The sequence below is a fragment of the Schistocerca cancellata genome, chromosome 3 (assembly GCF_023864275.1).
Source record: "Schistocerca cancellata isolate TAMUIC-IGC-003103 chromosome 3, iqSchCanc2.1, whole genome shotgun sequence".
Taxonomy (NCBI): Eukaryota; Metazoa; Arthropoda; class Insecta; order Orthoptera; family Acrididae; genus Schistocerca; species Schistocerca cancellata.
The window spans coordinates 407,141,364-407,157,695 of NC_064628.1; the positions used below are offsets into that span (position 1 = coordinate 407,141,364).

At 45.8% G+C, this 16,332-nt stretch overlaps 1 non-coding gene across 1 annotated transcript; it reads right to left on the reverse strand.

Moving 5' to 3' along the window:
- Nucleotides 1-9,567: 9,567 nt before the first annotated feature.
- Trnat-ugu (transfer RNA threonine (anticodon UGU)) lies at nucleotides 9,568-9,642 on the reverse strand. Its single transcript has one exon. It is a non-coding gene; the product is annotated as a tRNA-Thr (tRNA).
- Between the last annotated feature and the right edge of the window lie 6,690 nt (nucleotides 9,643-16,332).

Genomic DNA, 16,332 nt, shown 5'->3' on the forward strand with positions numbered 1-16,332 from the left:
GAATTTTCTGATTTGTTCGCACTCTTCTGTGTCATTAAAGACTGCCGGTTTTGTGTCAATCAGATTCTCATCTACCTTCTAGATAAATTATCTAGCTGATCCGAAAGTTCAACTACTTTCTCTGATAATGAACTAATTTCCTCCATGTGTCTTTCTGAACCAATTTTCAGAGTATCTACTGTGTCCTTTAAGTTTTCCTGAGTTTTTGCAAGTTGCGTAACCGAATCGGTAGATGCAATTGAGTCAATTTTAGCTTGCAAGGTCTCATGATTTTCATGAACAATAGTTTGCAGTTCTTTTATGGCTGCTTCGTGATTCTGTAATGCATTTTCATGCCGCGAAAAAATAGGTTGGAAATGCTCACAAATTTGTGTTTTTACGTCATTACAGACTTTTTGACATTTCGATTCAATTTTAAGTAACTCAGCAGTTAAACCTTCACTTGTTTCTTCAAGCGTTTGTTCCAATGAGTCTAACTTTTGAAACTGTTGCTGTGTTTGTCTCTGATTTTGTTCCATCGTGTCTAACTTTTGAAGATTTTGTTCCATTGTGTCTAGCTTTTGAAGCTTTTGTCCCATTTGTTGTATTAATTGTAATAACAATGCACTGGTGTCTGATACATGTTCCTCAGTGCTTTTCGGCAGCGAATTTGCACCGGCAACATTCACATTTTGACAAGCAGAAAATGTGTCTTGACTTATATGAGAAACTTATTTGAGAAAACGGTGAGGACCCAAAACCTGAATCTACAGTATTTGCGAGATTGTGTCCTGTCATTTCTGATTCCTGAGGCGGGCTGTTGCCGACCTATCGATCGATAATGCTTCCCTGTTCACTAATTGTTTCACTGCCTACACCATTATTTGCAGCCCGCTCTATTTCCCTATGCACAATTACCAAATTACTACTTCGAATGTCTGTTAATTCACTACACAGTGGTGCTGAAAAGCTACGCTCGTCGTCACTATTATTTCTCAGTTTACTTTGGAGCCTAGTGTTACGTTTTTCACACGCCATTATTGTCACAATATTTCACATGACAACACAGAAAAGCACAATTTGAAGAGCAAAAATAAGAAAACACAATAACATAGCACTGAAAATAATATCAAGTAAATTGCAAGCGCAGCTGCGAAATACTTGGTGCAAATCTACATGCACGCCACAACTGTTTTACTGTACAACAATGAAAGACTGCAACTACAAAGGAGATTCTTTCTACAATTACGCGCTAGCAATAAACAAAAGCTACACTAATTACACAAACTACAAGAAATAAATCAGAAGATTCCAGTGAGGTATCCTCGGTTAAGGGTCGCCATATGAAACGTCCCCCTAGAAAAATTAATCAATTACTGTGCTGATAAACCTCTTACATTATTTGATTTTCAAACAGCTGAGCAGAACTGAACGTACTCAAACATTTCGCTCTTTCCCTATTCTGATCAACACTAAACTGACACACAATATTTTTAGCGCAACGGAATCTGACTTTTAATAATAACTACAAAAGAATGGCTCTGACTAACAATAACCTATACCTTTCACAAATCACTTACCTCACAAAAATCTTCGTTACTCAGACTACTGCAATACAGCGAGCGCCACTACTGCCAGCTAAATAAAAGATTCAAACTACTGAAGGCACTAACTACTGATAGACATAGTTAGCAAATGAAAGGTTTTGATAGAGAACAAACAATGTATTTACCTTAATAGTGTTCAAAAGTCATAAAATATATAGCAGTTCATGACATCCATTCTTACAAATGTACTGTTTCTGATGGGCACACGTCCAGATCATCCGCCCTCAAAGATCCGCCATCTCTCTCCCCAAATCGACCACTGCTGGCGGATCCCCTCCAACTGCGCAACACTACACGCTGTTAACATCCAGCTGCCCAACACTACAATGGCAGACAACAATGCAAACTAGACACAGACTGCACACAGCACAGCCAGTGATTTCCATACAGATCGCTACGTGGCGTTACCAATAAGAAAACCTAAACAGCCGACTTACAACCTACCGGCCTGATTAAGGGATCTGACATTCCATGCTCCAAACCCGCAGAACTCCAGTTTTGTTTCTCCTGGTAACGATGTCCTCCTGGGTAGTCCCCGCCCGGAGATCCGAATGCGGAACTGTTTTGCCTCCGTAATATTTTAGACAAGAGGACGCCATCGTCATTTAACCATACAGTAAAGCTGCACGCCCTCGGGAAAAATCATGGCTGTAATTTCCCCTTGCTTTCAACAGTTCGCAGTACCAGCACAACAAGGCCGTTTTGGTTCGTGTTACAAAGCCAGATCAGTCAATCATCCAGACTGTTGCCCCTGCAACTTCTGAAAAGGCTGCTGCCACTCTTCAAGAACCTCTCAACAGACTCCCCTCCGTTGTGGTTCCAACTACAGTACGGTTATCTGTATCGCTGAGGCACGCAAGTCTCCCCACCAAAGGCAAGGTCCATCGTTCATGGGGTGGGGGGGGGGGGGTATTACTACTATTTCTTCAGTACTGCTGTGATCAGTGGAACTGTTCGGTTACTAGGTGCGGCTCTTTTGGCTCTTTTCTTTTGTCGAGCGGGCTGTTCTGTTTGACTCCTAAGTATGTTGCAGTTATAGCAGCATACTCTGAAAGAAACCTAATTAGTGTACAACCTGGAACAGCAGACTTGCCTATATTAAGTGAATTAACCTGATTCGCTCCACCGAGCGTGTCTATTGTTATATTCGTAATGTTTTCTGCAGTTCTTGATTCGGTTTCGGGAAGATTTACTTTGTCATCTTTGGTGAAGGAATTTCGGAAACCATAGTAACTCCACTTTGTTGTTACTGTCATCAGCAACATTACCATCGCTGTCGGGCAGTGGAGGTATTGATTGTGTCTTTCCACTTGTCTACTTTACATAAGATTGGCTTTGGTAGCATTTCGGGAAATGACCCTTTGAGTATCAGGTTTTTCTGCCTGAAACTACCATTCTATTAATTTACCTTAAGTACCAGCGTCTTTAACATGAAACCACCGATGCTGTTGCAATACACAGACATCTAGAGGTATAGTGTAGTACTTCTACGAATGTAGTGCATTTTAACAGTCAGTTATAGCGTTGAAGGCAACAGTCAGAGCAGAAATTGTGCTACGTGATTGTAGGAGATTTACTGCGGCCATACTGAGATCATTGATACTTAATGTAAGTATATCTGAAGTTATTATAGCGTAAATTTGAGTTTGTAATACTGCGTTTATTAGTGGTTTCGAAATGAAAACACTGTGGAAGTATGTAGTTATGATACAAAATTTATAAAATTTAAATTTTAGCTTCTTACTTAGGATTATAGTTTATTTTAGACAGGACGAGTCCATTGACGTTTCGAGATATGGAATTTTGTCTACAAACAATGCGAATTTGTCATCGAATATATCGCGTGATCTGAAGGGTGGCTGAAAACTGTGTACTCTAGTAGTTCCAGAGTGAAATCACTACCTCAGAACAATTGATGGATTACTGTTTGCCGATTTCTTCTTGTATTCGTTGCCTGCTGTTATAATAAAGGTTAATTTCGTAAGAAAAATTAAAATTATATTCCAAAGTGAAAGCTCATCCTTGAAACAATTGAGGGTTTACTTTTTGCCAGTGTCTTCTTGTATTCGTTTCTTGCTATGATAATGAAGTTTACTTTTGTGAAAAATTTCAAAATCATATGCGTTTTTGTATTGTTGGGACTCAAAGTCCTAAAACGATGCTGTTTGTTTTTTATACCAACGCATTTTCCGTAACGTGTACTGTCAAGGGGGGGGGGGGCGGGTACTTTATGCCCAACATAAACAAATTGAAAATATAAATTGCGTTTACTGTCGTTAACTTTTATTCACAACCTACTTGTTAGAGATATATTAACATGTAAGAAGAGTCCTGGACCTGAAAATAAGTATATAACATTTCTTGTGAAAAGTGACATAAAGTAATGAGACTTAGATTGTTAGGTTAAGTTTTACTGAAAAATTTAAAACAGTTACATAACACTGTAGAAGAGACCATAAAAACTATTTTCTTTTTTCAAAATTTTAAAGTGGATGATGCATGGCTAGATGACAGTATTGTGAAAAGATAGGCATGATGTCTCCCTCCGCCACTTTTGGTATTGCTAGGGTTAAGTCATTTGCACGATAAACGACCTGTTCAGTGGCGGAGAAATGATTGCACTCGAGGGAAATAGCGGACCAAGAACAGAGCCCTGTGGTATCTCCCACCTGCCGTACGGCTGTGTGGTCCAGCTGTTCACACTGCAAGGCAAATAAACCTGAACAGCTGGACGGGGTAGAGTAAGCCAACTCTTAAATCCTGCATCGAACTGAATACTGGTGTTAATCCCGCCTGTACGAGAGCCGGCGACAAGGACCGCGACCCGCAGACAACTGGTGTCGGGTAGCGGGCGCCTGAATTATGCGCGCGACACGCGTCGCCGTCTGGCCGCCTGCATTATGCAGCGCGCGCCGCGCCGCCTAACCAGCCAATGAGCGCCGTAATTAAGTGGCTGTGAATAAGTCAGGCCGCCCGCCCGCCAGCCGCCTCTGCGCTCTCAGAGCGGCCGGCCTGCGCAGCAGCCGCGCTCTGCCAGCCCGCCGGAACTACGTCCAGCGCCCACACCGACCTGCCGTGTAAACAGCGGCGTGGTCTGTGGGCGCCGGTCCCACTCCGCACTCCGCAGGCACTGTGTCGTGTCCTAACACGCGATAAAGGCCAAAAGGGGCTGCAGGTCAGTCAGTAACTTCCGAGCAAACGCAGAAGACAAACTTCCCGGTGAAGGCAGGTCGACTGTTTGCAATAGTGCCCAGCACTGTCGCAGAGCACCTACGAGAGGGGCGGGTTTAAGACTCGATAGGAGTTCAACTGGTCCAACTGGCTACTACACACCTAAGGGTAGTTCCAAACATTACAAAAAGCAAAGGGTGCAACTGGTCGCCCACAACAAGTCAGTATCTACGTGATTACCCTGCTATTCACAATAAAGTGCCTGGCAGAGGGTTTAATGAACCACCTTCATGCTGTCTCTCTACTGTTCCACTCTCGATCGGCACGCGGGAAAAACGAGCACTTAAATTTTTGTCCGTGCGAGCCCTGATTTCTCTTACTTTATTGTGATGATCATTTCTCCCTATGTAGGTGGGTACCAACACAATGTTTTCGCAATCGGAGGAGAAAACTGGTGATTGAAATTTCATGAGAAGATCCCGTCGCAACGAAAAACGCCTTTGTTTTAATGATTGCCACACCAATTCACATATCAAGTCTGTGACACTATCTCGCCTGTTTCGCGATAATACAAAACGAGCTGCCCTTTTTTGTACTTTTTCGATGTCATCCGTCAGTCCTACCTGATGCGGATGCCACAACGCACAGCAGTGCTCCAGAATAGGGCAGACAAGCGTAGTGTAAGCAGTCTCTTTGGCAGACCTGTTGCACCTTCTAAGTGTTCTGCCAATGAATCGCAATCTTTGGTATGCTCTACCCACAATATTACCTATGTGATCGTTCCAATTTAGGTTATTTGTAATTGTAATCCCTAAGTATTTATTTGAATTTACAGCCCTCAGATTTGTGTGACCTATCGCGTAAGCGAAATTTAGCTGATTTCTTTTAGTTCTCATGTGAATAACTTCGCACTTTTCATTATTCAGGGTCAATTGCCACTTTTTCCACCATACAGATATCTTATCTGAATCATTTTGCAAGTCGTTTTGATCATCTGATGACTTTACAAGACGGTAAATGACAGCATCATCTGCAAAGAATCTAAGACGACTACTCAGATTGTCTCCTATGTCGTTAATATAGATCAGGAACAACAGAGGGCCTATAACACTTCCTTGTCGAACGCCGGATATTACTTCTGTTTTACTCGATAACTTTACGTCTATTACTAAGAACTGTGACCTTTCTGGCAGGAAATCACGAATCCAGTCGCACAATTGAGGCGATGCTCCGTAGGCACGCAGTTTGATTAGAAGACGCTACAGCATTTTAAGTGAACCTTTTAGAGCCATACTCTAGGCGGGTAAAACCGACTTGTCGGAACTTCCTGGCAGATTAAAGCTGTATGCCGGACCGAGACTCGAACTTGAGACCTTTGCCTTTCACGGGCAAGTGCTCCACCGTCTGAGCTACCCAAGCACGACTCACGCCCCCGCCTACAGGTTTACTTCTACCAGTACCTCGTCTCCTACCTTCCAAACTTCACAGAAGCTCTCCTGCGAACCTTGCAGAACTAGCAGTCCTGGAAGAAAGGATATTGCGGACACATGCCTTAGCCACAGCCTGGGGGATGTATCCAGAATGAGATTTTCACTCTGCAGCGGAGTGCGCGCTGATATGAAACTACCTGGCAGATTAAAAGTTTGGGCCGGACCGAGACTCGGCACCTGTGCCTTTCGTGGGCAAGTTTCATATCAGCGCACACTCTCCTGCAGAGTGAAAATCTTATTCTGGAAATATCCCCCAGGCTGTGGCGAAGCCATCTCTCCGCAGTACCCTTTCTTCCAGGAGTGCTAGTTCTTCAAGGTTCGCAGGAGAGCTTCTGTGAAGGTTGGAAGGAAGGAGACGAGATAGTGGTATAAGTAAAGCTGTGAGGACGGGGCGTGATTCGTGCTTGGATAGCTCAGGCGGTAGATCACTTTCCCGTGAAAGGCAAAGGTCCCGAGTTCGAGTTTCGATCGGGAAAACAGTTTTAATCTGCCAGAAACTTTAGTAGCAGCGCACACTTCGCTGCAGAGTGAAAATCTCATTCTGGAGACGTGTCGCATCTTGCTGAGGCATGAGCAACACCCTGTTGCTGTTCCAGTGATCTGACTGACATCACCGTCTGAATACTAAAACGTGGGTTTCTAAAGGACTGTGGCGGCGCAGTATTTCTCCCTTTCTACAGTGAGCCCACCAATCCACTGGCACTTTATAGCCTTCAGCCCATCTGACGAGTCGCTCTGCACCTCCAGCGCGCCTTTGGCCAACCACATTCGGATTCCAGCAATTCTCCTACTCGGTATGTATAGATCTATCTGGACTTTACATCAACAGACTCCAAGTCTGATAGCAACAGCGTTCAGATGAACGCACTGCCCTTCCTCTTATGGCCAGCAACGATAGTGTTTTACGTCTTGACCCCGCCCAGAGGTCTTTCGTGAGTGGGTATCACTGTTGTAGCACTCTAACCAGCCTAGACCCGCTAACATTGCAGTTCTTAGAACCAAGTACTGAGCTTGCTGCGTCCGATAAGAAGCCCTTTTTTGTAACCATCTTCTGCTGTGACGTCTCAGAACACAACTAGAGGGTGGAAGGAGTTACCAGTTAATTCCCTGAAGTGAAACTTCACCCCCGGAAGCTGCCCAGAGCGTCGGAAATTCACAGGGCTCTAGCGTTACTGTTTACATCCAGCAACCTAAACGAAACCACTTTTGTCAGTTCATGGAATTGCGTCTCTGATTTCCTACCTTGTAGCGCCCTTGCTGGCTTCCAACAGCCTTAAGCTTAACAACGTACAAGTCATTACATCGTTAATATATGACAACGGTACACAGACTTGTCAACAACTGGATCAGGTGTGGCACCAACCGATATCTACTGTGCTCCTGTATCCTACATCTACACCCATATATACGTATACAAACTATAGCAAAACAATACCCACAGACGTGTAGGGGCTGTAATGAGTGTCTGGATCAACGAATTAAAAGGACACGTCAATACCTAGAAATGAGAGCCAATGCTGACACACCGTTCGAAATTATAGAATCCGACGCCTGTCGCTGTGCATTGCTTCAGACAGCAGTTTTGACTTTGAATACTAAAGGAATACATGCTGCTGTCCAAATCGCTGCCTGGATAACAGATGTTAGCAACGGCTGCTCCCGGCTGGAAAATGTGTTGCTCTGGTCCTCATAACGTGGTAGCCCAGAACGGTATAGGCAATGTAAGGTCTTACGTTATCGTGTTGAAAGCTGAGCTATGATCTTGGGTAGGGTCCTCCTTCCAACGAAGTTCATCCTGCTCCGCAACTAGTGGCGCACAGCCTCGGAGGTCTTCAGTTTTCTCACCACCATAGCAAGTACCGTACTGCTGCCGACATGTGTGCTCTCTCAGCTGCTTTCTTTTCTCTCTCCCCACTCCATCTCTCTCTCTTTCTCTCTCTCCGTCTCCTCCTCCCACCTCTCTCTCTCTCCCTCCCTCCCCCTCTCGCTCGTTCGCTCTCTCTCTCTCTCTCTCACACACACATACACACTCTCTCTCTCTCTCTCTCTCTCTCTCTCTCTCATACACATACGCATGCAGACACACACACAAACACACACTCGCACACACGACGCCAATCCTTCTGTTACTGGGCACAGTTTCTTGATCAAGATGTTAGTCAACTGTAGATTCTTTATAGACTCTGACTGGGACCTCATCTCGCCCTGGAAATTTTCTGTACTCTCACGGTTATCAGTAAATAACAAATTTGTCTACTACTTGTACTGCCTCATTTCATAATATAATTCGCTCAGCATTCGTAGTAATAGCCCTGCTGTTCGCCAGGACTCGTGTGTGTGTGTGTGTGTGTGTGTGTGTGTGTGAGTGTGTGTGTGTGGGTGTTAACACGACTCTACCTACACTCATGTGATGCGAAGTGATGTGATGTGGCGTGATGTCGCACATGCAGATCATCACAGTCCGTCAGCGGTACAGCTGCGTTCTTTCTGAGTCCAGACTCCACTCTCGTGCCACAGAATAACACGGAGGCGGTGCCCACCGCAGGTCTGAGCGGCTTCACGACAAAGACCGCTGGAGGCCGGTCTCGGCAGAACGCAGCCCCAGCCCCCTCCCCGTGCGCTTCCACGCCTTCCACGCCTCTGTCGCGCTCCGCTACGTCTTGGGGCTACATCTGCCCACGCGATAAATCGTGGGGACGGAGTCTCCCACAACCGTGTTCTTCTCCAAAACACTGTCGGATTTCCAAAGCGTCAAATTAGGATAAAAGTCATGCTACTGATGATAACTTTAATCATCTTCGGCAACAGCTGACACTCATCATGTTAGGAGAGGTCGTGTCGAGGTCTTCGGCGGTAGTGACGCCCAATGAAGCGTAAATAGCTCGGTGTCCAAAGAAAGTCTCCATTCTCCGCTGAAAATGTAGCCGCAGCCAGGGTTAACGCTGTCGACTCACTCTGTCCTTTCTACGGCCTCAAAAACTATGATACGTTATTCCAAGAGTTAAAATTCTGTCATAGACAGAACAAAATTTACACAATTGAAAGACAAGGGGCGCACGACTGCGACGACAGGAAAAGCATCTAGAAGCAAAACAAATTTTTTAAAAATGTCAAATGTCTGATCACGGCGGAGCCTGTGCTAGACGAGATCAACGCTAACGCAAAGAAGAAATAAGGTGATTTCTTAATGCTCCCTGGTGTGCCCCACGTTGCGAAACTGTAAGAGCAGAGAGAGAGATGCAGTTGAAATGATAATTAAATCAATACCCTAAGCTGTCTGCAGGCGCTGATATACATCAACGGAGACAGTTGAAAATGTGTGCCTCGACCGGGACCCGAACCCGGGATCTCCTGCTTACAAGGCAAACGCTCTATCCATCTGAGCCACCGACGGCACAGAGGACAGTGCGACTGCAGGGATTTATCCCTTGCACGCTCCCTGTGAGTCTCACATTCTCAACTTAATGTCCACACACTACATTCGTAGTGCCCCTGTCCACTACACCCAATACTCGCCGCAGACAGTCTTACCGAGTCCCGTAAGAGTTCGGGCAATGCGTGTGCATCATCACAGAAGAAGAAGGTTAATTGCCGGTTAGCTTTAACTATATACGGAGAACAGATACCATCTCCATATAGAGAGATGCAGTTGGTTCCGCACTGACAAAGGACGCAACAAATTACAGGTCCCTCGGCTTCAACATCCTCCTTACCGGCCGCATCATCGCCTCCGTCCTCCTGGCCATACAGTCGCTTTTAAGCTTTGCCTGTCCACGTCCCTTCCTGTCCTGTGAGGCGTCCAGAGCGCCAGCGGAGAATCAGAAACCATGATTCAGATAAACAGAGTCTCAGGCAGCGACACGACCTTTGCCACCGTAAGTGCCGTCACTTGTAGGTCAGAAGGCGTTGGAGGTTACCGTCGAAAGCTCCAAGTTTGTGATGGAGCAAGGACACCGATAATGCTTTGTACAGGCACATGGAAGTGTCCTATCGTGGCAAACACCGGTATTACTTCTTCTAGGAGTCTGTCTCCTCCGTTATACTGTCGGTCGCTCTTCCGAAAACCTGCAGGAAGTTCTGCACATCTCGCAGACCCGAGTAAGTCTAGCGCCTGCGCTTCGCACTGAGCCCATCCTGTTTTCCACAGCGGACTCTGGCTCCCGCACGCTGCTCTAGAAGGACATTCGGGGCGGTGTTGCTGACAACGGATGTCGTTGATGATGATGTGTAGGTTTGGGGCGCACGCCCGTAATGACGTCTTATGAGGCGAGTGCGGGTTAAAGTAGTAAATCAGTGGAACTCTAACAACAAAGAGAGAGAAAGAGAAATACAAATACTACAGCTGACTAATCAATGGAATGAAAAGGAAGTGGAATTAAAATAGCAGAGCAGACAGCTGCGGCTGACTGACATCTAGGATAAGCGCGTTAGCCGGTCACTAGGCAACAATGGATTCCACACACCGCACAAAATTTCAACAGCTTTTCGACTCTCGCCATTAGCTAAACACGTCGACAAATCTCCACCTACATTTGCTAATACACTCTCATCGCGACGCACACGTCCTGACAGCCAACTTAATAGCGTTTCGGTCCACCTCTAGAACGCAATACAGCAGCGATTCACCGTTGCACAGGTTCGCTGAGCCCTCGGTAAGAGTCTAGAGTTATTCGGCATCAGATGTCTACGCACAGTCCACCGAATTCCCGTAAGTTACGGGCTGGCACATTGTGTCGAAGGCTGCTGCGAATAGAGTGTTCCATCAAGTTCAGACCAGCCTGTTCCGAGTAGCTGTTCTCCAGGATGACGGCGTATTCTGACACGACCATCGACCAGATGTAGAAAGAGTATCAATCCGTCCCAAAACGAAATACGTTTCTACTGATCAACGGTCGAATCTCGTCAATCCCGTGCCAACTGCAATTGTAACAGACAAACATCGTTGGGTCTGCGTGAGAGAATGCAAGGGTCGCCTCCTGCGGAGCCTCAGGTTAAACAAGGTGCACTGAACAGCGTGCGACGGAACGCTTGTGGCTCAACTATCGTAGCATTCTGTCGTTCGAAATGCTACTGACATCCGCCTATGTTACAAGGGCGTTCAAGAAGTGACGCAACACTTTTTTCTCGTTCAATTTCGGCTGAATAAACGTGGAATTTGATGTGGGAGATCCTGAAATATTCCCGCTTCAGCGCGTATAGTTTCTGAAGTTCCGGTAGGTGGTGGCGCTTTACACAGCCTGCAAAATGGGGTCTGTAAAGGAGGTGCGTTCCAAGGAGAGACCTTTCACTCAGTTTCTGTTGGTGAAAAACAAGAGCATCGCAGATATTCACAGGCGTTTTCAGAATGTTTACGGAGACCTGACAGTGAACAAAAGCACGGTGAGTCGTTGGGCGAGGCGTCTGCCATTGTAACGAGATCGCACAAACCTGCCGCCGGCCGCTGTGGTTGAGTGTTCTAGGCGCTTCAGTCCGGAACCACGCGGCTGCTACGGTCACAGGTTCGAATCGTGCCTCGGGCATGGATGTGTGTGATGTCCTTAGGTTAGTTAGGTTTATGTAGTTCTATGTCTAGAGGACTGATGGCCTCAGATGTTAAGTCCCATAGTGCTTAGAGCCATTTGAACAAACCTGCCCGATCTACCGCATGCTGCACGTAGCTGTGACTCCTACAATGTTGGAACGTGCGGACACTCTTTCGAGATGATCATGGATTAAAATCAAATATCTCGCTCCACAACTGGCCTCACAAAGGTGTGCGCACTCGAGAGGCACTCACAAAGCTTTATTGGCCGGTTCTTCCTCATCCACCCTGCAGCCCGGATCTCACACTTTCCGACTTCCATCTGTTTGGCTCAATGAAGGATACACACCGCATGAAGCAGTTCGGGAATGATGGGGAGGTTATTGATACAGTAAGACGTTGTCTCCGGCGTCGACCAGTAGAGTGGTACCATGCGGTCATACAGCCCCTTGCAGCAAGGTGGTGAAGGGCATCGCATTCAGCGGAAATAATGTTGAAAAATAGGGCTTTGTAACCGAAAGAGCGGGGAAAACTGGTGTATTGCAATCCTGAATAAAACCAACTTGCTTTCAGGAAAAGAGGGTTGCATTACTCATTGAACGCCCCTCGTACATAACAGTACGTACGGCGTCCGACCTCGGCGTTCTGCAACGAAGTGTGGACGCTCAGTACGTTGCCTAGTCACGATTTCACCATCCTTCACCCACTTTCCATGGATGCTCACGACAGTAGCACGCAAACACCCGACCAGCTTCGCCGTATCCAGGATGATCTTTCCAAGGCGCCGTCATATAACGATCTGCCCTTTGTCATAGTCACTTATTCCCGTGAATTCCAGCATACCGTCGCTAGAGTGATTCCCTTTTCGCCCCTGCTCCGCTTACATACGAGGGACGCAGCTTTAACAGTGGAAACTGTTTATTTATGGCTCGTACAAAATAGATACGTAAGTAGTCACCAGCATTGTGTATAGCCCGCTGCCAGCGATGTGGAAGTCGTAGGATACTCTCAGCAGTGCCAGTTGTGTTGACAGTTCGAGCGGCGCGGTCTATTGCCCGACGAATTTGTAGCAGTTCTGAAGCGAATGCCGTCAAGTGTTTCCTTCAGTTTGGAAATCGAGTTAAACTCACGACGGCTTAAGTCAGGGGAGTGCAGTAGGTGGTACAGCACTTAGCAGCCCCCTCAGTCAAACAAATCAGTAACAGCTTGCACTGTACGTGCTTGAGCATTGTCCTGCAAAATAATGGTCAGGTCCTCCAGAAAGTGTCATAACCTCTGTCTCTATGCTGTTAATTTTTGCAACACAATCTACGACCAGCTTAGAGACAGAAGTGATGACACTTCCTGCAGAACCTGACCATCATTTTGCAGGACAATTCTCAAGCACGTACAGTGCAAGATGTTACTGATTTGTTGAACTGATGGGGCTGCTAAGTGCTATATCACCTACTGCACTCCCCTGACTTAAGCCCTCGTGAGTTTAACTCGATTTACAAACTGAAGGAAACCCTTCACGGCATTCGCTTCAGAACTGCTACAAATTCGTCGGGCAATAGACCGCGCCGCTCGAACTGTCAACACAACTGGCACTGCTAAGAGTATCCTAGGACTTCCACATCGCTGGCAGCGGGCTATACACAATGCTGGTGAGTATTTGAAGGTCAGTAAAACTTTGAAAGACGTATCTACGTATTTTGTACGAGGTGTAAATAAATAGTTGCCACTATTAAAGTTCCAACCCTCGTAGTTTGCTTATGGCGTCACACGCCCGAAACAGCACCAGTCACATGTTTCAGTTCCTCAATGTAAAACATACGCAGTTACAGTATGGTGAGTAGTCAGATGTACGTCCTAGGCATCACTGATGGCGTTCGCTACCTCTCTCTAAGTTTCCAACACAGACCTCCAAACGACGGGCTAATTGAACAAGCGCGGTCGTACACCAACAAGAGCGACTTCTGTTACGTTGGGAGGTTCGAGTCCTCCCTCGGAAATGAGTGTATGTGTGTTTGTCCTTAGGATAATTTAGGTTAAGTAGTGCGTAAGCTTAGGGACCTTAGCAGTTAAGTCCCATAAGATTTCCCACGCATTTTTTTGTTACATTGGGAAAGGTGTTGAGAAAAACAAATGACTCGATATTTATTCAGACATTAAAGTACCGTGTCCTCTAAGTTAAGTCTCAGTCACTACAGTGCTGCAGAATTAAGAACTGAAACAAGAAACATCGCGTCAAAGCTTGCACTGTGTACTCAAAGCGACTGACTCGAGAAAGGGTGAAGGACACAGAGAGCTAACGCGGAACAGGAAAAGAGCCTGCAGCGAGTAGTGACAGCCGTCACTGTGCGTGCTGCGTAGCGACTGTAGTCGTGGCAGGACGCTGGTCATACGTCATTATTACGCGTGACTGACGTTATCCGAGCATACGTAAACACTTACACTGTTGCTATGTTGTGATCTATACAAAATATTCAGACAATGTGAGATTTTACTTTGTCACAAATATCGTAATGCATCCAGAATGTGCCGGCCGCGGTGGCCGTGCGGTTCTAGACGCTCCAGTCCGGAGTCGCGCTGCTGCTACGGTCGCAGGTTCGAATCCTGCCTCGGGCATGGATGTGTGTGATGTCCTTAGGTTAGGTAGGTTTAAGTAGTTCTAAGTTCTAGGGGACTGATGACCACAGCAGTTGAGTCCCATAGTACTCGGAGCCATTTTTGAGCATCCAGAATGTACCACAGGCCAAATTTTCTTAAAATGAAACGCTCCAGTTGACAATTGAACTCATGCCGGACGGCACGTTCTGTGGAACCCTCCCGAGCTGCGTGTGAGTATGTGATATGTGTTAAGGTTGTCTCCTGATTCTCTCTGGCAATTTCTGATAACGTCCTCACTTTGTTAACGATAAGAACACATAATTTTGAATCCAACTGACACTCTAAACTGGTTCATAATCAAATCTAAAGTCATTCTCTAAATTAAATAACAAAATAATTACCCAATGGATGCATTTAATCGGTATGAATGCGTCAGCATGGGTACTCATTCCTCGGGTTCTTTTGGCGTTAAAAACGTAGGGTCAAGTGTTTTGGATAGCCCGCTCAGACAAATGCAGCAGATCGCTCAGTTTTTTCTGCATCTGATGTAGTCTACGGTGGGTCTGATGGGGCTTCGGTGACGCCATTACTTTGTGGGCGGTTCCTCGGGAAACCCCACAAAAAGGGTGCTTCACTACATTTTCGTTGTCACCAGCGGACCAAAACCAAGCCATGTATTTCAAAATGGATATGCGGAGCAAAGGGCTGAAATTTATAACATATATTCCTAAGATCCTCATCTGGAGAAACAATGAAAAGTTTCTTTATATCTTCATCCGTTTCCAAGATACGGACGTTCCAAATCACCCTACTTCTGGAAGTAAAATCCGGTACGAGGCGAAATGTAAGTAATAAATAACCGCCGTAAATACCTCAAATTTTAGCAATACACTGTATAGGAATTTATGTAAAAGAGCCATTTCCCCGTTCTCAATGTGCTTATCCGTTGTCGAGAAACACCCCAAAAAGTTGTTTTTTGGGTACCAAACCGCAGCCACGGATTCCGAAACGGTTATGCACAACAGATGGCTGTAACTTTTACCATGTATTTCTAAGATCGCGATCTTGGAGAGCCCTGAAAATTTTCTTCATGTCTTTATCCTGAGATACAGAGGTTCAAAGTTAAACGTAAAATGCGCACGTAGAGTGCGGTGTGAGACGAAAACGTAGTTTATAAAGCGACGTAGCACGGATAAACATGCTGTAAAGTATCTCCTTTATCATTTGGCAACGCCATGCTGAAGTACAGAAGCACATGTGAAATTTTTTGGGCGTAAAACCGCCTCTGGGGTATAATATTAGTTTTGCGTCGTTTCAATTTCTCATAAATAAGCTATCTAAATTTTACTGAACCATAAAGCGCATTTCATATGAGTGACTGCTGCAACAGGGAAAAGGAGGGAGCCAGAGCAAAAATGATCGTATCGGTGCCCGAAGACTCGAAGATGCTTCCGTTTTTTTAGAAGACTCTGATAGAAAAACGGGGTACCAGCTGCCTCTCCTTGGAATCTTTAAAACGGTTTCCAAATATTTTGGCATGCGAAGACATTCGCATTTTTTTATGGTGAGAGAGAAGAAGACAATGGCAGTGGCAAAGAGATGGAAAAGGAATAAATACTGGAAGGTGGTAGGCAATGGTTGTGTTACAGAATACCAGGCAGTGGTTACTTTATAGAAAGGTCGAAGGAGACGGTGGCGGTGCGAGAGGAAGAGAGGGACGTGGTGGCAGTCGAACAGTTGTAGTAAACGAGTGAAGGAGACAGTGTCAGGAGGAATGAGGAGAGGAATAAACAGAAGGAGAAAGTGGAAGTAGATGAGAGCCATTGATTATGTGAGACACTGTATGTGATAATGAGAAAGAGGAAGAGAGAAAAAGTGACAGCGAGAAGAGACAACAGCAGTGGCATGGAATGAATGAGGTAGCAGCAGTAAGGGAGAGCAAGAGAGAGGCGGCGATAGTGAGAGGAGGCAG